The following is a 23471-nucleotide window of genomic DNA, read 5'->3' as shown; positions in this document are numbered from 1 at the left end:
TTAGGTCACCTCCGATTCACTCAAACCTTACCCGTCCTAGGACACCGACACCCTGGGTCCTGTCTTAGGCGGCTGAGGAGGGAGGAGTTGCCCGTCATGGAGTCACCCCCGTCTTACCCCAGGTGTCACACGTCCTCCATGGCCTGGAACCATACCTGAGGATCTCCCCCCTCTTGGAGGGTAAAAAGGGCCTGTTGGGTCAGAAGCATGTAGCCATCCTGACGGCACCGTAGCTTGCAAACACAATACAAAAGCAAAATAATTACAAGAACAAACACCACGGTGGAGGAGGTTAAGCCTCCCCACTGTGAGAACCAGGTTGTAACATCATGCAGCCACTTAGACAGTCCGGAAAGAACGGCAGGATCGACAGAGGTGGAATTCACCGATGCAATAGCCAGTCTTAATTGTCTTATCTTCTTGCTTGTAAAGTTGAGGCGGTCAGACCACACAGCCTCTTGAGGAAACAGCCCGACACATGGTGACAGTTCCGGATCGACTGTGGGTGTGATTTGAAAACATAACGTCCCATTAAGTAATATTGTCCTGTTACTTTCCACCGGCCTAGTGTCGTTGTTGAGGTGCAGAACAGGGAGCTTAAGGGTGTTGTTAACTGTAAATAAATGAGGAAAAACTTGTGCCGAAGAAGTCACAGGCATGGGTCTCGGGAAGGTGGAAAGCAGTCCCCAGTGTAATTCCGTCACGGCATTCTCAGCAAGGAGACCCAAGATGAGGAGGGTGAGTCGACAATCTGAAAGATAAGAAGAACAAGAATTCTCCTCACCCCCCAACCTGTCGGGGGTGGTGCCTTAATCAAGATCCCTAACTTTGTGAAGGGGCACCCATTGCTGTACCGCTGTTGGGTCATTATTTGGAAAAAAGGAAAGGTGGCCGGGCCTTCTTCCAACCACTTTTACAGGGCCGTGCCATTGGCCCTCCTTATCCTGCCACATTACCCTGGAACCGGGCAGTGCCCGGTTAGGTGCGGGGAGGGTCAATGGAGAAGAGGTGGTGTTCTCACCGGAGTTGCTCCAGAACCTCATGGCGGCAGTGGTGCCGTCATCTCTAACTTGCAGGAAATTTAAGGTAAAGACAACCTGGGCCAACTCTTGACGAGTGACCGACCTGCATATTCCCCCTTTCTGTTTAAACAGGGCGGTCTTAAGTGTACGGTTTGCCCGTTCAACAAGGGCTTGCCCGGTAGGGTTGTAGGGGAGGCCTGTAGCATGTTGAATAGAAAATTCAGTACAGAACAAGGCAAAGGCCTTGGAAGTATATGCCGGGCCATTATCAGTCTTTAAGGCTAATGGCACTCCTAGGATAGAAATCATTTCATAGAGATGGGCAATAACAGCTCTGGTTGACTCACGAGGCTGCAGGGAAGCAAAGACAAAAGATGAGAAGGTATCAACACAAACATGGATAAACTTAGAGCCAAGATGTGTAACATCCATTTGCCAAAGCTCATTGGGGGCAGTACCTCGGGGGTTAAATGCGTCCTCCTTAATGCGAGGGCGGAAGGGGGCACACACAATACATGACCGGACAATAAGTCTGGCCTCGCTCTTCGGCACACCATAAAGAGCCCTAAGAGACCGAGCTGAGATATGGAACTTAGCATGTGCCAACTGTGCAGGGGAATCTTTCGGGGGGAGAGAGGGTGGGGAAAGGCTAACTGCATGGAGGGCCTGGTCCGCTTGTGCGTTCCCAGAGTAAATGGGACCCACAGCAGTAATGTGCGACCGAACATGCAGCACATAAAGAGGGTGGCGCCTAAGATGAAGAAGCTCCTGAACCTCTTGAAGGAGCCTCAAGACTGCAGTGCACGGAGAAATATACGCGGAAGGGAGGCGGGGCAGCATGAGGGCGCAATATTGGCTGTCTGTAATCAAATTAAAAGGAACATCAGCATATAGCCGAAGGGCTTGTTGCACAGCAAACAGCTCATTCTTTTGGGTGGATGTATATGGAGTATTGAAAAGCCAGGTGTGGGGAACACTCGGATCATGAATTACTGCGCGGCGGTCCTTTGTTGCATCAGTAAAAACATTAGGGCCCTGCACGGGCACGCCAGACACCACCGGTATAGGGGGTCTCAGCTCCAAAGAGGCAAACATACGGAGCAAAGCAGGGCGAGAGACCTTACAAGTCCTCACCGAAGTCAGAAGGGTCGCCCAGGACAGGGATTCCTGGGCTAAAGTCATGGCAAGCTCCGGGGAAATGGAGCAATTCAAGGCAAAGTCGCACCCAAACAGGCAACGACAACGATGTAAAGCCTGAAGGGCAAAAAGGCAATAAGCCTCCCATTTATCCACCAGGGACGCCTTGCTCACCTTTGGGTATAACCACTCTAGACATCCCTGCTTTTGGAACAGGCAGCCCCACTGTGGGCCGCTGTCACTCAGTACTTGGAAATAAACTGGAGAGCCGGGAATGTAACGAGTCAAGGTGGTCTGGGCCCTCTTCAGAACCTCCTCGACTGCCTGAACCGCCTCTGGAGTCCAACTCCTAGGGGAACTCAGCGACGAGTCTCCTCGGAGCAGCTCATACAAAGGTTGCATCACACTGGCAGGCAAGGGGGCTGTGGCTCTAATCCATTGGAAGGCGCCAACCAGCCTCTGGAAGTCATTCAAGGTCTTATAAGCACTCAATTTGATAGGAGGCAAGGTCCTTTGAACAGTACTAGCGGTAATCCTGTGTCCCAAATACTCATAGGGGGGGTGCCTCTGTACCTTCTCGGGAGCTATAACAAAATTCTGTTGAGCCAATGCCTGCATCATGAAGGAAAGGCATTCCTGTACCTCTCCAGCTGTGGGGCCAGCAACAAGAATATCATCCATGTAATGGATAATTATGAACTCTTTGTATTGATCCCTAATTGGCTCCAAAATCTGGGCGACATAGAACTGGCAGAGGGTAGGGCTATTAGCCATTCCTTGGGGCAGAACCTTAAACTGAAACCTCTTAGAGGGAGCCTGGAAATTTATAGAGGGTACAGAAAAGGCAAACTTCTCCCTGTCCCCAGGGTGCAGGGGAACGCTGTAAAAGCAGTCCTGGATATCAATGACTGCGATATGCCAATTTTGGGGGATAGCTACGGGCATAGGTAAGCCAGGCTGTAATGAGCCCATCGGGAGCAAACAGGCATTTATAGCTCTGAGGTCTACGAGCATCCTCCATTTTCCTGATTTCTTCTTAATGACAAAAACTGGGGAATTATATGGGCTAAAGGAGGGTTCAATCCTATCATCCTGCAAAAGGGAGCCAACAATTTTTTGTAAAGCAGTGAGCTTCTCGGCTTTAAGGGGCCACTGCTCAACCCAGACCGGGCGGTTATTTGTCCAGGTCAATTTCGGGGCGAAGCTCAAATCGAGAGTGGTCCCTACCCATTTCCCGGTAAGCAGTCCGGGGTTACTAAGGAGAGTTGCATTTGCGCAAGGACATCCCGCCCCCACAGAGCATAAGGCAGCTCGGGGAGACACAAAGGAGTGAACCTGCCTGCATTATCATCCACCGACCACGAGAGGGCACGAGCCGATCTCTGAGCTTTCTTGTTCCCCCCCACTCCCTGGACCGGCGTGGATGCAACCATCAAGGGCCATTCTTTCCTCCACTGATCCAAATTAATGACTGAACAATCAGCCCCCGTATCAATGATCCCTAAGATCGGATAATTCTCAACATGAATAATCAAAGTGGGACGGTTCAAAGTGATGGAACGAGCCCAATTCAATTGGCAAGGATGCTGGGATGAGGGGCCGAAGGGAAACGCCTTAGCAATGATCTGATCAGCCCGTATGGAGACGGGGGTGCAGTGTGGATTAAACAGGGTCAACATTGCCTCCATATCCTCTGCTACTTGGGTGGGGACCTCAAAGTCAGGAGAGCCTTCTAGGCCGGTCACTACAGCTGGGTGGAAAGGCAACTGGGCAGGGACTGTTATCGCCTCTCCAGGGGGAAGTGTAAAGATGGAGGGTTGTTTTCCAGGAGAGGCCCTGACTCTTACAAACTGAGGATAATTGCCGCTTAACGAGGATGGGGGAGGGGCCCTGCGGCTGGGCCCCTCCACCCGCCGTTTCCCTGCGGTTGAGATCCGGGGGAGACCCCGGTCTCCAAAGGGGCTTGTTCGCTGCCCTGTTTATTCTTGGCGCGACAAAACCGCGCTATGTGGCCAAGGCGTCCACAGTTAAAACACTTAGGAGGTGTTCCCCTGGAGGTGGCTTTGCACTGGGCCTTATAATGGCCGTATTGACCACATTGAAAACAAGCCTGCCTGCCGGGACCTTTCTGGGCTGACGAACTGAGTTGTTGTATAGCCGCCAAGAGGCTCTGTTCCCTCTCTGTATTCGAGACTGTCAATTTTTCCAGCGCCTGTACAAGCTGGCGGTCCCTATCCTGGGCAGTGCAAACCAACTGTGCAATAGGATTTTCCGGGGACAGGTCCATTAACTTATCTATGACGTCCTCCAAGGGGGCCTCCGATGGCAGGGATGCCACCGCAGCTGCCTCCCTGGAGCGCAGGCCTTCCTTAACCAACTGCTTAATGAGTATGTCCATTCCAGGGCCGCTGCCTAGGGTCCTATGGACCGTCTCCTGAACTTGGTTAACAAAAGAAAGGGGGGTCTGATCAGGTCTTTGTTTCAGGCCAACTAATTTAGGGCCCCCTGTCATACCCTTGGCAGAAACCTTCTCCCAGGCCGCTATGTGTGCGGCCTTGACATCATCTAATTCTAACTGCCCATAAGCTGCCTGCACGGCTGGGTTGGAAAAATGGCCAGTGCCACAAATTAAGTGCTCAGTGTCTTGAGGGGCCCTGCCAGGTCTAAGTCGGGCCAAATGCCTGGCCTCCCTCTTCACTTGTGCCTGGAAGGCAAGATGCATAGCAGGGTCTAGACAGGACATAGCTAGCTCGTCAAAATCCCCCGGGGTCCAGGGGTGAGCGGTCACTAGGTTCATAAGTAGCCTCCTAACATAGGGTGAAGAAGGGCCATACTTAGTCACCACCTCTTTGAACTCTTTCAGTGTCTTATATGGGATGGGAGAATGAGTACGCTGACCCGTAAGGGGATCAGTCAAAATGGGATAGACATCCCAAGAGGCGAAGTCCACCTCCGCGCCCGCCTCCGCCGCCACACGGAGGCTCCGCCTTATTAACCCCTCTCCCTCCCAAATATTCGCCTCTCGCCCTTTCTCATAATGAGGAGGCGGGGGCGGAGGGCAGGGAGGGGCGACATATGTGGAACTAGCAGCGAAAGACCGGGCAGGACAGTAATTGCCTGGCAAACAGGAGGTGCTTGGTGGCAAGGCGGAGGTAAAGGGCGCGGAAGCGGGGAGCACGCCCCCTGCATCCGTTTCCCCTTTGTTCTCCCGTCTCTCCCTCCTCTCCTTACGTGAGGGAGTGCCCTTCCGGGTCCTTCTTCTCTCCCTCGATCCCTGGGCGCCCTCTTGGCGCCCACTCCTTTTACCTTCATCTTCCCCTTCTGAACTGCTAGCGGAACTATCTGCCGCCTGATTCATTACCACAGCTCTTAAGTCCTCCCACGGATATTGACTGAAATCCCCTGGGTCCTTCAATTCCTTATTCTTTCCTTTTTCTGACTCTGAATCTGACCCGGCTAATGAGGAGCCCACCTGTGTGGCCAAGGACCGGGAAGCGGCAATCGGGGAAGGATTCAATGCCGCATCCACTATCTTAAAAACCGAAAAATCAGTGGGTGTCAGCGAACCAGGGAAGCCATTCTCAAAAGCTGCCATCTGCTGTCCCACAACTCTCCATCTATCGGCCTGTATGCCGACATGCCTGACCCAAGGGCATATGTCCCAGATCTTATCTATAAACTCCCTACAGGTCTTAATGGGGATTTTTGCCCCCCTTTGGGCGCAGAGCTTATAAAGTTGCGCCGCTATCACCCCCTTCTCCTCTGGCCTAAATACAGGGATACTATGCCCTGTTCCCATCCTATCCTCTTCCCGAGGCTACCGTGGCCTCGAGGCTGTCTGGCGACTGGAGCAGACCAGCTGCGTCCAGCAGACCGTCCGCCAGCTAGTCGTCCCGAAGGGTCAGCCCCACGTTGGGCGCCAAAATCTGTTGCGGGCGTTTGCCCTCACAACAGATCTAGACGACTAGCCCCACGGCCCTCTCACTTACCCATCCCAGGTCTTCGGTCGTCACCGGCCCCTCACGGGGAAAAAACACCAGACAGAAGGCGGAGGAGTGAAGCGGGGTGGTTTATTCTTCAACAGTTACATGGCGGAGAGGGAGAGAGAGAGAGCGCCCTCTCACACAAGAAAATATATAGCGAATCCGAGCCAATCACATCGCAGTTTTACATTTATGGCCTCATATGGTGATCACCTCATGGCCTTATATGGAGATCACCCCATCAAGCTTATACATATTCATTTAAGCAACCATGGCACTGCCCATAAACCCCTCCCCCTCCCCCATCAAAGAATTACTTGGATTAAAAAGAAATATCTTATGTCTCACCTTTATTTGGTTATATTAAGATATCACCTGTGGACCCTGGGCAACTAACTTAATTTTTAGTGACCTAGGTAAAAGTAAATGTAATAGTTAAGAATTATTAATTTGCTTTGGGTAAGAGAGATTCCTCATTGAGAATTTGCCCTACTAATGAATTCACAATTCTAATTGAAAACAAATAACACCTCTTCCTCTATAAAGTGACAAAGAGAATTCAGATGAATGGGGATTTAAACTAATTCCCTACCTGAATACATATTTATGTTTGAAATATACTAAGAAGTCTTACATATTTTTTTTTTAATTTTTTTGGAGTCACTTCAATTCTTCATTTTTTATTTAATACAGAATAATAACAGCTAATATGTAGGTAGATAGATAGACAGACAGAAAGACAGACAGATAAGAAAGATAGATAGATGATAGATAGATAGATAGATAGATAGATAGATAGATAGATAGATAGATAGATAGATAGATAGAAAGCACTTTATAGTATCAAAAGCCTTTTCATGAAAACAAACCTATGTTTCAAATTTACAAGCAAAGAAAGAGTCAGAAAAGTGTCTTTCCCAAGATCACTCAGATAGTGACCCTACTGATGTTCTTTCCATGTTTCTTGCTCTCTGCTGCTCTGCCCACTAGCATTCCAATTTAATCTAAATCTAAAATCTTTTAAAATAAAACAATTTTTAAAGCACCCTACAAAACAATAAAACAGTCTATTATGCTCTGTTAGGCAAAATATTTGGGGTCAAAATATTTTTTTTTTAATTTTAGGAAATACAGTCTATTGCACCAATGGGACACTTGTGAATAATGTCCTACAATGTTTTCTAATACACATAAAAATCAGTCTGATAAAAATATAAAATATATAATGCTAACTAAATGTAAGAGTTGGAAGAACCATACACATAAACACATGCACACAGACAAACACACACTTGATTGGTCAGCAGCTGAAAAAATATAATATATGAATGTAATTGAAATTATTAAATCATAAGAAAATATGAAATTAATTGAGACATTTTTTGTAATGAAAATTGTCGGCTGTATTTTGTAAATTCTTTGCATTGTTTATTTCTAAATCTTTTGTACATAGATTCTAAAGTTTGCTTCTCTAATATGTTTATGGTATTACCATTTATTTCTAAATCAAGTATTCGTTTGTAGATAATCTTGGTTTGTACCATCATATGTGTTGGTCTAAACCCAATTTAATCCAGATCATTATGAAATTTTCACAGAGGTTTTCTTTTTCCTTTGTCAACTAGTAAGTTCTCATCCTAGCTGGGTTATATGAATTTATAGAACATTTGGTTTGTTCATTTGGTTCTCTCTGTTGTGTAACATACCTTTTACACTGAACTAACTCTCCCATTTTTTTAATCAGCACTGAATTTTTTCGATTACTTCTTGTTTTATAGTGAGAGGAGTAGTATAATTTGTCTCCCTTCCTTCAAAGGTTTATTTTTTTTCCATCATTCCTCTTTAGATTCTTGGTCTTTACTTTCCTGGATAATTTTTATTATATGTTATTTTGCTTTATATATGCTGTAGGCTTTTTTGGTTATTTGCTAGGAATAATAATAGAACATTAAATAATTTAGATAATTGTTATTTTTACCATATTGACTCAGCCTACCATGAACAAGTGATATTTCCCCAATTATGTAGACCTGGATTAATAAATATAAAATTACTTTATAAGTTTATTCCTTTAGTTCCTTTGTGGGTTTTGGTAGCTAGATTCCCAACTATTGTATATATTTCAATAATTATGTTGAACGTAATTTCTTTATAGATTAAGTTTTTATATCCTGGAATTTGGAGAAGTTATTAAATTATTTCCTTTATTTAAATTTATTCTTTGCATTTCACTAAAAACGTTATCATATGTGTTTAAAAGTAAATTGTGTAAATACAAAGTTTCCACTAATTAAGTATTTTTTCTTTTAATATGGAAATGCTTACTTGAAGCCTATAATTTTATTTTAAATAGTATTTCATTTTTCCTTATTATGTTAACACAATTTTTAGCATTCAATTTTACAATGTTTTGAGTTCTAATTTTTTCTTCTTCCTTCCTTCCCCTCTTCTCTTCCAAAAATGGAAAATGAATAAATAAAGTAAAAAACAACAACAAAATTTCCACCTGCATTTTCTGGAGGTGGATAACATTTTCCTTTGTAAGTTCTTTGTATTTGTCTTAGATCATTGTGTTGCTGAGAAGAGCTGTATTAGTCATAGTTAATCATCACACTATGTTGCTTATAATGTGTACAAAGTTGTCCTGGTTCTGTTCATTTCACTTTGTATAAGTTTGTACAACTCTTTCCAGGATTTTCTGAAATCTGACATTTCATGCTTTCTTATTGCATAATAGTATTCAATTACATTCATATACCACAGCTTTTTCAGTGATCTCTCAATTGGTGGGCATCCCCTAAATTTCCACTATTTTGCAAAAATGAAAAGGACTGATAAATATTTTTGCACATGTAGGTTCTATTTTTCAATTTTCTATTGACTCTTTGGGATACAATCTTGGTTGTGTTATTGCTGAGTCAAAGGGTATGCACAGTCTGGTTATCTTTGGGGCATAGTTACAAATTGCTCTGCAGAATGGTTGAATTAGTTCAAAATTCCTCTAAAAGTGCAGTAGTGTCCCAATTTTCCCACATCATCTCCAACATTTATCATTTTCCTTTTTTTTTTCTTATTGGCTAATCTGATAGGTGTGAAGTGGTACTTCAGAGTTGTTTTAATTTGCATTTTTCTAACCAAAAGTGATACAGAACACTTCTTCCTATGTATATTGATAGCATTGGTTTCTTCATCTGAAAAATTCCTGCTCATCTTCTTTGACCCTTTACCAATTGTGGAGTGATTTGCATTCTTTTAAATTTGACTCAGTCCTATATATATTTGAGAAATAAGGCCATCATCAGAGACACTGGCTCCAAAAATTGTTTCCCAGCTTTCTCATCTCCTTCTAGTCTTGATGGCATTGTGTGTGTGTGAGTGTGTGTGTGCACATGCACACAAAAGCTTTTTAATTTATTATCAAAATTATCTATTGCACATTTTTTGTATTCTTTATATCTTAGTTGGTTATATAACAGAAACTCATTTAAGTTCTTTAAGAATTTGGATGCTATACTACTTGATGCATGTAGGTATATTTTTGATATTATTTCATTGTCTATGAAACCTTTTAGAAAGATGTCATCTCTTTCAATTAGGTCTATTTTTGTTTTTTTGTTGTCTGAGTTTTTTTTCTTTTTCTTCAGCTGAAACATAATAGATTCTGCTCTATCCCCTTATGTTTACTCTCTGTGTGTCACTATGCTTCCAGTGTGTTTCTTGTGAACAACATGTTGTAGGACTCTAGTATTAGATCAATTCTGCTATCTGCATCAGTTTTATGGGAGAGTTCATCCCATTCACATTCACAGTTATGTGTGTGTGTATATTCCATATATTATATAAGTATCATATATATAAAATATCATATATATATATCATATATCTCAAAACTCAATGAATTAAAAGGGAAAGGAAAACATAACAAATTCAATGAACCTGAATTGTTTATATCTATTTACAAATACATTTTAACAACTGTTTATAATTACATGCTTATAATTCTTAAAAATTGTATCACCAATAGTACAGGTTAATGGAATATACATGGATGGGGAGGGGGATAAGATGATTTTGAGAAAGCAAGATAAAAACATTATTGAGATATTTGATATATGATATATGAAATATGTACACACATAAACATACACACACATATATGCACTCACACACAGACATATAATTTGGTTCTGGTCTTCTCCATGTGAAGGCTTGAAATCTTTCTATTTGATTTTTTTCTCCATGAAGTGTTAGCCTTAATTTCACCAGGTAGGTGATTCTTGGTTGTAGTCCAAGGTCTTTCCACTTTCTTTAAATTTTGAGCTCTTCTCCCAGGGTGGAAGGGATGCTGTCTCAGGGGTTATTATCTTGGGCCAGGGCCTACAGGTCCTGGATATTACCTGGTGCTACACTGATGTTGCCCTGAGGCCCATGGGGTACACTTGTGTCTAGTGCTGGACTGATAGGATGTGGTGTCATGTGGCTGGTGGCACTTCAGAATGTAGATGTCTGGAAATTTTTGGTCCTAGTGTTGTCTCTCATGTGTTGAGGCTGGTGGCATGTTTCTGTGTTTCTAGGGGTTTGAAGGTAAAGTGAGGCTACACTGAAGCACCTGGTGCTCTGGCCACAAGATGATATGTTTTTCTCAAGGGATATGTTGAAGCACATGGCAAGGGCCCAGAATGAGTAGCAGCCAATTTCCTTAGGAAGCTGTCCGGTTGGTGTCTACCTGCTTACCTAGGGCTATGTTGAAGCACGTAGAGGTCTGGTGGCACTCTGTTTATCCAGGGCTATCCTGGAACTAGAGTCTGCCCATACCTCTGTTTATGTTGAGGCACATGAGGAGCCTTGGTGCTGGCCTGCTCCATCACACTGGGGTTCCCACTAGTTTTCTGAGGTGGGGCTTGCTCCTGGCTTTCTGGGACACTTCTTGTCCTGGATTGCATTTTCTTTTTATCCAAGTGAAGCAGATTGTTTTAGTGAAACAGGACTTTCTTGCTAATCTTCCAAGTTTCTTGGGCTAAAAGATTGTTTCACTTTATTTTTTGCTGCTTCTGTTTTTCCAGGATTTGTTTTGGGGGCACTTTTATGGTTGTATGGAGGTGAGTATGAGAGAGTTGCAGCAATTTACTGCTTACGTCTCCATCTTGGTTTCCATAAGTAAGTCTGTAATTTAAAAAAATATCTGTTATTCAATGGAACTGCTTTCAGGATGAAATTTTGTGGTTGTTCATTTCATCTCTTTCAGGGTTGATTTTTGGAGAAATATCATAGATCATAGTAGTCACAATATAAATATTTGTTAAATAAAATTGGAGTGCTGGACTTGGTGACAGCAAATAGTGTGTTATAACATTCCCTTAACATCTAGTTATGTCATCATCATCACAATTTCTTTAACCTTCCTCATGTCAATTCCTTAATATGTAAGCATAACAAGTACATCTGTAGGATCTACCTCATAGCATCTATTTGAGGATCAATAAAGGAATATATGTGAGCATCTTCACAAACTTTAAGGAACCAAATCAATGTATGTTGCTATAATTATCTGAGTTATTGCCTTATTAAAATGACCATTCTTCTCTTAAAGGTGTATCACAAATTAATATCTCACATAGCTTAGGGCCTTGTAAGGAAAATTCTGCAAACCCTGGGAGCAACTGTTGGTTATGACTCACTGTGTCTTGGTTAAAAATCTTGATTTTACTCTAAGGACTAATTAATCTCTGCTAAAGATGAAAATGATGATAACTATAAGGGTGGTGAAATAAAAATTAGAAGAATGTTATACATTGACTCTGGGATTCTGACAGAGACTCAGTTTAAAAGAGCCATCCCCTTTGCAAGTTAGACATGAATTTGAGTTTACATTCCTATCTGATGGTAAATTATAATAAATTAGTAAATTATAATATATTATAGTAAATTATAATATTACCTTACTTTCATCCTTGCTTCCAAAAATGTTAATTTCTTTCAAATTCATTTTGATTAGATTGGTATAGGTGACACTTTCCAAAATAGCAAATATTTCATTATTTCAAGATCTAATGAGAGTTCCCATCTGAAGCTATGTCATATTGTCATGTAAGTTTCAAGTAAGAATACATTACAGTCATATTATTTCAACAGTACTAGTCAAAATATCTGACATTCATTTAAGAAATAAATATTGAACACTTATTATGGAGTTAACTTTGTGCTAGGTCCTGTGGGCCATACAAAGTACAAAATCTTAGGTAGGTATATGTTGGGGTAAGTTAGGGGAAACATGTATAGCTCTTTAATCAACATTGTTCAATTTTTTTTAAAAAATCAACATGTGTGTGTATCTATCTATCTAATCTATCTATCTATCTATCTATCTATCTATCTATCTATCTATCTATCTATCTATCTATCTATCTATCTATATCTTTTTGAGAATCTAAATAGAAAAAACAAGCAGATGGTGTAGTGGAAGATGCAACAGACTAATAGCCAGAAAGCCCAGCTTCAGGTTTTAGGTTTGCTATTAAATTGTTGATTTCTAGGGAAAGCCATTTTATAATGATATATTTGGACTAGATATCTCTAAAAGGCATTATAACTAAAATTCTAAGACATTTATTAGAATTTCAGGCCTTTCAGAGAAGCATAAAAACATGTTTTATAATTTTAGTTGTATGATTTTCCATATAAAATTAAATTATGCATTTTCCACTGGAACTATGGTTTTAAAGATATAGGGAATTTGTATTGTGAAAAGTTACTCCGTACAGAAAATCAGTAACGTCTTTTCTGGTTATAAATCTCCAAAACTATGACCTTATGAACTAGTTTGAAACTTACAATCTCATAGACTTTTCTGAGGCAGTGAGAGCTTATGTAACTTGTCAATGGTAATACCACTAGCGTATATACAACCGCAAATCTTTCTGAATGCAAGACCAGATATTTTTCTTACATGGCAGCACTCTCATATGCCTGACTCTCATAAAATATTTAAAATTATTTAGAACACTTGAAAATTCACACCCTGATCTTGCACCAATTCAATGCCCCCTTAATTAATCATAGCAACTATTTTCTTTTAAAGAGATGATCATTCTTTACTCAAAGAATGAAAATAGCCTTAGACACTAATACTGTGAAGTTCCTTTCCCATCCCTAAGCTTGTGGGAAATCATCCTTTGACAAATGTTGGAGATTTTTAGAGATTCAAGTCATTCTGTTCTCTTAGGAATATTATTGAACAATGATCATTTCCTATCAGTTAATTTCTGTAAAAAGGTAAAACCAAAATTGGGTTCATATGTTCTTAAAATAGGTAACTGCCACATGGATAACATGAGGGGGCTACTTCATGTAGATACCAATCTGAGTTCCTTTCAAACTTTTGTCACCTTGAAATAAACAACTAATTTCTTTTTATTATGAACTTAATTTTGATGCTTTATTTAATGGAACTGCTTTCAGGATGAAATTTTGTGGTTGTTCATTTCATCTCTTTCAGGGTTGATTTTTGGAGAAATATCATAGCTCATAGTAGGCACAATATAAATATTTGTTAAATAAAATTGGAGTGCTGGACTTGGTGACACCATTAAAAATTCATGCATTTGGATTGACATATCTATGGGTAGGAGTCCCCTTGGAAATGAAAGTGTCACTAAAGGTGCTTTATTTAGTCAGAGTTTAACAAGAACCCCAGGGATGAAATACAGTACAGGAGTATTTTGCTGAGAAAATTGATAAATGTAGAAAATTTGTAGGCTGGGCTAAATGATATTCTCAGTAAGAAACTCTCAGCAACAGTGCATGAGAACATAGTATGTAGGAGAAGTGTTGCTTTAAAAAGTACAAAACAAAGGAAGTTAAATGAGAAGTCATGAAGGCTGACTTTTGCCTTCTTCACATTTTTTTCCCTAGGGATAAACTTTGACAGTAATATAGTCTGTTTATATTACATACACAGACATATAGGTATATGTGCAAATATGTTCTGATATTTTTCAGAGACTATTTTTTTTAATTGAAAGACATATCTGTGGGGTTTTTTTGCATTTTTAAAATATAGTATTCCTATAATGTTCCAGCACATGTTTACTGCCATTTCTAATATTCTGCTTATCATTAAATTTTTCCTCTTTAGATCACCAAAGTGTCCTGTTAATGCCTTGCTCTTTCTTTGAGACAGTAATAGTATTTGTGTAGTTGTTATTAATAACAACAATTTACAGGTTGGCCCTCGAAGTTTGACTCCTATTCTGAAACATCGACTTCTTATCTAAGTTCCCCTTAAACATTGAGATCATTTATTAAATCAAGAGGTTGCTAATTTACATGCCCAATGATTGACAAAGCAGTTTTTTTATAAAGCAGATTATTCAGGTTTATCAGGTGTAACTGTTTTCAACTATTTCTTTTTACTTCAATGAAGGCATCAAGTTTTTCTTCTTATCTTCCTTTCAATCAAAAGATTATGAGCTTAGCCTTGGAAGTCACTTTGAAGTTTACCTAATTCAATTCCTTTTCTACAAAGGAGTAAACTGAGATCTAGAGAAATGCTCATTAGCCTGAAATCACAGGGAAGTGTCACAATGAGATTCAATCCATTGTGCTCTGAATTCAAATTCAATGTTATTTTCCACTGCATTCTTTCTCTTCCTCTTTCTCTTCTTATTGCTCTTCTTCTTTGGTTATCTTCCCATCTTCCAAATTTCTAATTTGCTTACCCACATTGTAAAGATGCCCAGATTATTCTTGATTATCCTGTAGGCTGTGTTGAATGGACACAATCTGGGGAAAATTTGTACTGCACTAAACCATATAGAGTGATTTGTTTTTATTAGTCAATCAAAGCTTTAGGTCATAGTAGATTATGCACCTGATCTCAGTTATTCAGTCACCCAGAGCAACTTTGTGCATGAATAGATCATTTGATGGTAATGGTGCCTCTATTACAAGAAGATTATAGTGGTTAGAAACAAAAATAGAGCAGGTGTCTCAAAAATTTACAAAAAGGAGGTATTTAATTTCAAACCCGTTAATGAAAATTGTCCTATTATATCCTATTCTGTGTTGTCACACTGAAAATTGTGCCATTATATCCTGTTAGGCCCATTGAACACATTGCCTGTTTATGCTCTTAGCTATTACATTTTTTTGTGAACAGTTCTTTTCTTCTTCCTCTTTTTTTTTGGAAGAATCCTTAACACAGAATTAATATTATTAACCTACTGTGTCTTGGGACTGTTACTGTAAATTCAAACACACATTTCCTTAATTTAGAATAAAAATGAGAAATATGCAAAATGATTGTATTTCATTATGTAAATTTAATTTTTTTTTCCTTTGGGAGATTTGCTTATTACATTTGCAGCAAAGAGGATGAAAATAAGCCATAATGTCCCCTGTAGCTTTTACACAATTGCAAATAGCATTGTGTATTAACATGGTCATTAATATTACACACAAATTGTAATTCAACTGATTATTGATTTGTGTATTATCATAGAGCAAAAAGGAAGCTACTTGTTGGAGCATCTAGTAAGAAGGACCAATGAGGAGAGTGATAAAATTTTAGAAGAAAAAGCAGGGAGAGGTCACCTTAAATTTGATCTGATACATTGAGTTTCTACTCTTAACATGCTAACATGCAAAATCATATGCATTAAACCAAAAATATTCATTATCTGAACATTTCTCTCTGTCTCTTGATCTCTTATCTAGTATTATCATAGAATCTTAGATCTAGAGTTGGAAGATACTTCAGAAGCTATAATTTTACAGATGTGAAAACTGAGAAGCAAGGAGGTCAATTGACATTTATAGATTACACAGGTAATAAATATCAGAAGCAGGATTTGAGACTAGGAGCTTGTCCCTAGAGATTTAATTATAGATAAAAATAGAAATTAAAAATTTATGATCTTGAAGAGTTTCGCTGGGCAATGGAAATTTAAATGACTTTCCAAAAATCAGAAAGTTTTAAAAGGATAATTATGTGAATTGTTTTTGATGGGGAAACAAGAAAATGTTAACTAAATAATACAATTATCTGACTCATATTGACAAAAAGTGAAGTACATAATTCTCAACTTTATTTTGCCCATGAGCAACATAGGCAAAAGTAACCCTATCTCCTTCCACTTCATATACAGTATTTTATTTTGTATGTCTTTAGAATGCTGTAATGGGAATGCCTCCTGAAAAATATTGTGTATTACAGTTATTTGTATGGATGTATCATTAATTGATTCAATCATACATAAAAGATTTAGTAAGCGGGTACAGAAAAACAGTCTGCTCTGAAGGAGTTCACAGTATAATGGAGGAGGCAATATGCAAATAACCATGTTAAAACAAATTTTATATAAGCGAAACAGGAAATCCACAAAAGTAAGGCAATTGCATTAAGAAGGAAAATAAAATCCTTCTTTGTAAAAGGTCAGATTTTAGCTGGGTCTAATAGAGTGTCAGAAAAGCCAGGAAGCATCCATGAGGAGGGAGAGAATTCCAGGAATTGAAGACAGTTAGGGAAAATACTCAAGAGATGAAATAAATTGTTGTAAAAAAGCAATAAGGACAGTGTTATTATATCACAAAATGGGGGGGGGGGAGTGAAGAGTGTTTAAGGAGACTGGGAAAGTAGGAAAGGGACCTATTTTTAAGAAATTTTCATGTTCCAAGATTTAACATTTTATTCTGGAGGTGATAGGGAATTGATTGAATGGTGGAGGAAGAGTGGTGGTATTTGTATGACCTGGTTAGATCTGTGCTTGAGGAAGATCAATTTAGCAGCTGAATGGAGATATTCTGGAGTAGTAAGAGAAGTAAGGATCATTCCAATAATTGAGTGTGAGTTCTGTGTGAGTATTAACTGTTCCTTCCTTAAACTTTGCCTCTTTCCCAGTGCTTAAACTAGTGCTCTGCTAACTCACATAATCTGAGAGCTGGAAGGGGTTCTCAAAGGTCATCATTCTCCCCTCCCCCCGCACTTAATAACATTTCATTTTTCCAATAACAAAAAAAAAATCCTTTTAAATATTCCAAATAATTATAATATAATTGTATAATATAATATATAACATAATGTACAGTATAATATGCAATATAACATAAGAGTTATAATATAAACGATCAACTTTGGTTCAGAGACCTCCAATGAAGGGGAATCTATCACTTCTTGAGGATTCCAAAACACTCTCAGTGATACTCATTTCCATATATAGTGAAATAAAGATTTGACACACCTATATAATGGGGCTGGTAATGAGCCTTCCCCCTCCTCCCCCCCCCCCATCCTGGATTCAGGAGGACCTGATTTCAAATCCGGCCTCAGACACTTAACACTTACTTGCTCTTTGCCCTTGGCCAAGTCAATTAAACCAAATTGCACTCCAAAAAATTTTTTTAAAGTACCACATTATTTTTCAATTAGTGGAGGACTTGAGACTGCCAGAGGCTTTCAGATTAAAAGTAGATAAGAAGAGAGAGACACAGAGAGAGAGAGACAGAGAGAGAGAGACAGAGAGAGACAGAGAGAGAGAGAGAGAGAGAGAGAGAGAGAGAGAGAGAGAGAGAGAGAGAGAGAGAGAGAGAGAGAGAGAGAGAGACAGAGAGAGAGAGAGAGAGAGAGAGAGAGAGAGAGAGAGAGAGAGAGAGAGAGAGAGAGACAGAGAGAGAGAGACAGACAGAGAGAGAGAGACAGAGAGACAGAGAGAGAGAGAGAGAGAGACCGCCCCCAAACAACTGATTTAGTAAATATGTTTATAGTAGTATAGGGATAAGAGTGTAAATGGCAAAACCTAACTGGTGGTCTCTCAGGCAACTAACAGTCTTTAAAAAAAAACATATCTACTAAAAAGATCAGTTGACATAAAGATGACCTATTCTAATCTTACCATTCTTTAATGCATGATTAGTATTATAAGTGGAAGAGTTTGGAAATGGATTCTGCTGCCAATTATATGGATGCATATCTTGAGACTTTGTCAACATTTTGCAGGTGTAAATTTTATATTATGACTGTATTTTAAAATGGCAATTAATATTCATGGTTTGATGTAATTCTATTTTTTATTTCATTCAATAACATCTTTTTAAAAAATATATTACTTTCTAAAACTTTGTTTCATAAAATTTCTTCCTTAGAACATGGAGCTCTTGGAGACCTTAAAAATTGCCCAGTCCATATTTTTCCATTTTTCTTTTGTTCAGAAAACACAGCCATAGGGAAATAAAGTGACTTGCCCATTGTCACATAAGTGTCATTTTTTTTTACTAGAACCCAGATCTCTCTATTACAATTCACTGTGATTTTCCTTGCATCACCATGCTTATTTTACATTCAGTGTTGACCCAGTTATCCTATGTGCATTTGCATTACTTTCATCTATAGTCTTCATTTCTCACATTTGGTATTTTAAACTTGCTTCCAGATTTAAAAATCAGGATTTTCTATTCAAGGACATGAGATCACCTTGAATCCCATTGCAGTTCTTTTCCATATATCTAACTTTGCTGCTCTTTATGTAATTCTGATTTAAAACTCATAGAAACACAACTATCTAAATTTTACAGAAAAATCATGATTTAAGCCCAGATAAATTATGACCTTGTTAAATTTGCAAAAGAGAGAAAAAAAGATTTGATTGGGTCTCAGGTGGCTCAAAAGTTACAGATGATCTTTTAATTGACACTTATGATGACCACTTCTGGATTCTTATCCTTCTCACCTTCTCTGAAGCATTTGATAACATTAATAATGCTCTAACATATTTTCTTCTGACTAGATTTTCATGACAGCATTCTCTTTTGTTTCTCCTCCTACCCGCCTGACCAGTCCTCAGTAACCTTTCCTGGTTTGCCATCCATATCATACCCTATCTTTGAGTGTTCCCCAAGACAATGTACTGATACTTAAAAAAAAAAAACAGTTCTCTCTTTTTACTCTCACAGAGAATGATTGCCATATCTATATATTTAGATCTAATTTCTGATGATGTACATTTGAGATATTTTTCAGTTGGATATACTGTAGGCATATCAAGATTAATTTGTCTAAAGTCAATCTCTTTATTTTTTCCTTAAAGCTCACTTAAACTTCCTTAACTTCTGATACTTTTGGGAGTACCACCGACCTTCTTGTTTTCTAGGTTTATCACCTTGATATTTTCCCCAATTCTTCTCTCCCTTTATTGCACACATCTTACAAGTTTTTTTCTTCAATCTTCGTTATTGCCACCTCCATGACTCTCTTGTGCCTACTCCCTTCTCTGCACTCTCCATGTTCAAAGTATATGCCCCAAACTATTACAATAAAATTCTTATACACCTCTGCTTTTCAAATCTCTCCCTTACTCCAAAATATTCTCTACACAGTTGTCAGGGTGATTTTCCCGAAACAAAATCTGGATCAAATCATTTGCCTACTCAATAAGATTCACTTTTCCCCTGCTGTATTTTTGGATAGAATACAAGCATCTCCTTTCTTTTAAAGTTTTATCACAACCTGGATCCATACTACCTTTCCATCCTTATTATAAATTACCCCTCTTTCTCATTCTACAAACATGTTAAACTGCCTTTCTTACTCTTCCACAGACAATACCTATCAACCACCTCTGAGTATTTGTACTGCCTGTAAACTTTACTATATGTTAGATATAGATTATGCCAATTATCTGCTCCTTCCCTACCTCTATCTATATAATATCTTATTTCTTTAAAAATTGACCCAATTGTCATTTTCTGCATGAAGACTCTCCTCCCCCTTCCCTGTCAACCTGTGCCTTGTTTTCCAAAAAAACTAGTGTTTTTTTCTACATATTTTGTATAAAGCTATATGTGCACATATCTCTCATTAGAATCTATTTTTTGAGGTCACAGACATTGTTCTTTTTTTGAATATGTTCTGTACACATAGTCTGGCACATAGAAAGTATATAATAATTAATAATTGCTTGACTATTTAATTGACTTTATGTTCAAATCTTAGCTTTAGCACTCGGTTCCAGTCTCATATAAACAGTTTGGTCTAAATGGATGTAGGCTCAAAAATCAACATACGTTTTGCCTCATAATAAGGATCTGAACCTCAGATATCTCATATCTTTTCTAGGTCTGACATCTTGTGGTCTCATGCTTTCTTTTTTTTTAATTAATCCTATATCCAATCTCCTTTTCAAAAAGTATTCACTGGGATTCATAAAATCAAACAGTGATGAGTAAAAGGCACTGTTGAGGTCAACTATCTTGCTGAACCTCCTTTCCTCAGATTGAGAATTTTCTCTATTAAATGGTAACAGGCAAATGTAAATTTCAAAGATTTTTGTGAGATTAATATTCAGATGATATGTTACTCTATTTTACCCTACTCTGTTCCTCCTACTTGTATATTGTATGTACTGAGACAGGTATTGAACTTGTTTTAATAAGTTCCTTATGATTTCTTTTTCCTTGTTTGCCTTGTCATGTTTCTTTGCTTCTTTTATTTGAAAGTCAAATTTTCTATTCAGCTCCGTTTTTTTTTCATCAAGAATGCTTGAAAGTCCTCTATTTCATTGAATGAACATATTTTCCACTGAAGCATTATATTCAGTTTTCCTGGGTAGGTGATTCTTTTTTTTTTCCATGGGAAAGAGATAACTGCCTTTTATTGTGTACATTTTGAAATGATTTCCCAATTTCTTGTTTCACAGAAATCATTAAGTATACTCAGCTTAACATATATGTTGTAAACCAGCCTTGCTCCCTAAATAAATCATTCCAAAAATTTTTCCAGGAGGCCATGTCATAGGATGTCCTCCAAGGACATGCAGATGGATATGATAGATTGCTCCCCATCTGCACCTTCGTTTATCACCATTTGGTATCCTCTCTTCAGACCCAGGTCAGCTGCACATTTCTTGCCAACAATCATTAAATGTCCAAGAAGATTTTCATCTTCTTCTTCTGCAACAGATATCTGAGTAATGGTTTTATTAGGTATCACCAGGAAATGAGTTGGGGCTTGTGGGCATACATAGTGGAAAGCAAGACACGGGTCATCCTCAAAAATGATTTTGGCCGGGATTTCCTTGCGAATTATTTTCCCGAAGATGGTGTCTCCCCCTGGCTGGGCAGTCTGAGCTTTGCTGATCTCATCTACCATTGCGGCCGTTCCAGCGTGGCCGCTGCAGCCACAACAGTACTCTGCCCTGGCGCGTTTGGGAAAACGGTGATTCTTGATATAATCCTATCTCCTCTGACCTCCAGAATACCACATTCCAACACCTTCACTCCCTTAGTGCAGATGCTGCTAGGTCTTGGATGATCCTGATTGTGTTTCCACAATACTCAAATTGCCCTTGGGGCAGGGGCTGGACCACACTCTTCTCTCACCCAATTCCAACAGAGGACCCTACTGACTTTTTTCTTTCTCTTTGGTATTTGTGAGTTGACAAATATCTTTAAACCACCAGAACTGTCAGTGATTCACTCTACTGAAGTATGCTCCAGGAAGTCTGGGCTGAGAATCTGTGCTAGCGTTACTCATGCGGGACTGGGCCTGGCTCCCAGCCCAGTGTGATATATCCTTCCTTTTGGCCTGCCAGGCGCACTTCAGCAGGAGATTTGTTTCTCTCTATCACTTTGTGGTTTCTGTAGCTCTAAAGTTTGTTTAGAATAATTTTTTTTTTTCCCGGTATTAGAGGTGGTTGGAGTGGGAGATCAAGCAAGTTCCTACTTTCACTCAACCATCTTGGCTACACCTCATGAACTTGTCTATCAATAAATTCACTTAGGTTCTATTTGCATATCTTATTTAATCCCATTTGAATCACATTGAGGAATAACACAAAATCTTTACTTTTGCCATCTACAATGTATTATAGTTGTTAATTACTAGAAATAAGTACAGAGGTCATCTAGTTCAACCACCTCACTTTACATATGTGGAAACCAGGGAGATCAAGTTATTTACTTCACCCAGACTCAGTCCCTGACTCTTTGGACTACCCATATGCCTGCTCCAGTCTACCTATCAGATGCTCTTGGTGTACTATCTTCCCGTTTCAATGTAAGGTCCTTGAAGGCAGGAACTATATTTACTTCTGCTTGTATTTCTTTTCTAAGTGTTTAGCATAATGCCTTGAAAATACTAAACATTTAAAAGCTAGTTTATATTATATATAGCTTACTCATGCTAAAATAGGTGGTGGTTGGTACAAAATCGAAATCTCAGTCTTTGTACTCCAAATCAAATTCTATAACTTACTAAATTACATGATATGTGTAATTTACTTATTAAACAGGAAATAATCTTCTATTTGCTTAGAGTTGGGTAGTCCTGGCAGAATATGTGAGGATACCCATGGTGGTACTCTGCATGAACATAAAAATAGCTGTGCTTTTTGTGATTAAACTATCTCTTAGAACATGACAATACCTGTGGATCATGCTTTCTCATATAGAAACAAAATAAACATCATTACACAGCAGATCAAGCCACTAAAATGATTTCTCAAGCAGTTAAAATATACCAAGAAATACGCTATTAATTGGGGATATAGCAATAAAAAGAATGAAATGGGGAGTGGGAGGAGAAAAGATAGCGGAATAGAAACAGGACTTCCATTCAGCTCTTGTTTTCAGCTCCTTCAATTCATGTGAAAATGAGGCTAAACAAACTTTTGAGCTACAGAACCCACAAAATGACAGAGAAAAGCTATCCTCCCACTGAAGACAGCCTGTCAGGCAAGCAAGAAGGAGCCAGCACAGCACTTTGGGAGCTGAGCCCAGCCCCACATGAGCCTGAAGTTTTAGCCTCAGGGCTGCCACAACCAGCTGCAGGCTAGAGGGATTTCAGATAACCAGTAGCTGTGGCAGTTTCAAGAATTATCAACCTATAGATGCAAAGGACAAAATGAGAGGTAATTGCAATGTGAACTTCGGAAACAGGTCGTTTGGAAGTAGGATCTGGCCTTTGCCCCCTGGAGGTAAAAGTGACTGAGGTGTGGCAGCCATGCAGCCACCACCATGCGGCTGCTTCAGAGCTCCTGGCCTGCAGATTATAGGCGGACCAAGCAACCACTCAGAGGGGTAATTGCTCTTGCTTTAACCCACTTGGATCAGGATCACTGTCTAGGGTGGAGGCCCTGGGGTGTCTGACGAGTTTGCCAGAGCATGTGGAGGCTTCATAAAGGGCAGTCAACTAATAGCTCTGGCAGTTGAGAAAACCCCAGCAATTTGGGACAAAGTTCCCCTCTCTGGAAGCAGAGGTCTACTGTCAGAAAAAGCTCTAAAGTAAAGTAATTGAGTGGCAACATGAGCAAGCAAAGGAGGCACAGCAATCAAACTTTAG

The 23471-nt window shown here is 39.4% G+C and overlaps 1 pseudogene; it reads right to left on the bottom strand.

Moving 5' to 3' along the window:
• Positions 1–20746: 20746 nt before the first annotated feature.
• On the bottom strand, positions 20747–21338 carry LOC138144280 (adenosine 5'-monophosphoramidase HINT1 pseudogene; annotated as a pseudogene).
• Positions 21339–23471: the final 2133 nt, after the last annotated feature.

The sequence above is a fragment of the Petaurus breviceps genome, unplaced genomic scaffold (genome assembly GCF_028583685.1).
Source record: "Petaurus breviceps papuanus isolate PSGF00001 unplaced genomic scaffold, PetGlider_PUasm1.0 90696, whole genome shotgun sequence".
Classification (NCBI taxonomy): Eukaryota; Metazoa; Chordata; class Mammalia; order Diprotodontia; family Petauridae; genus Petaurus; species Petaurus breviceps.
This window is presented reverse-complemented; position numbering and strand designations above follow the sequence as displayed.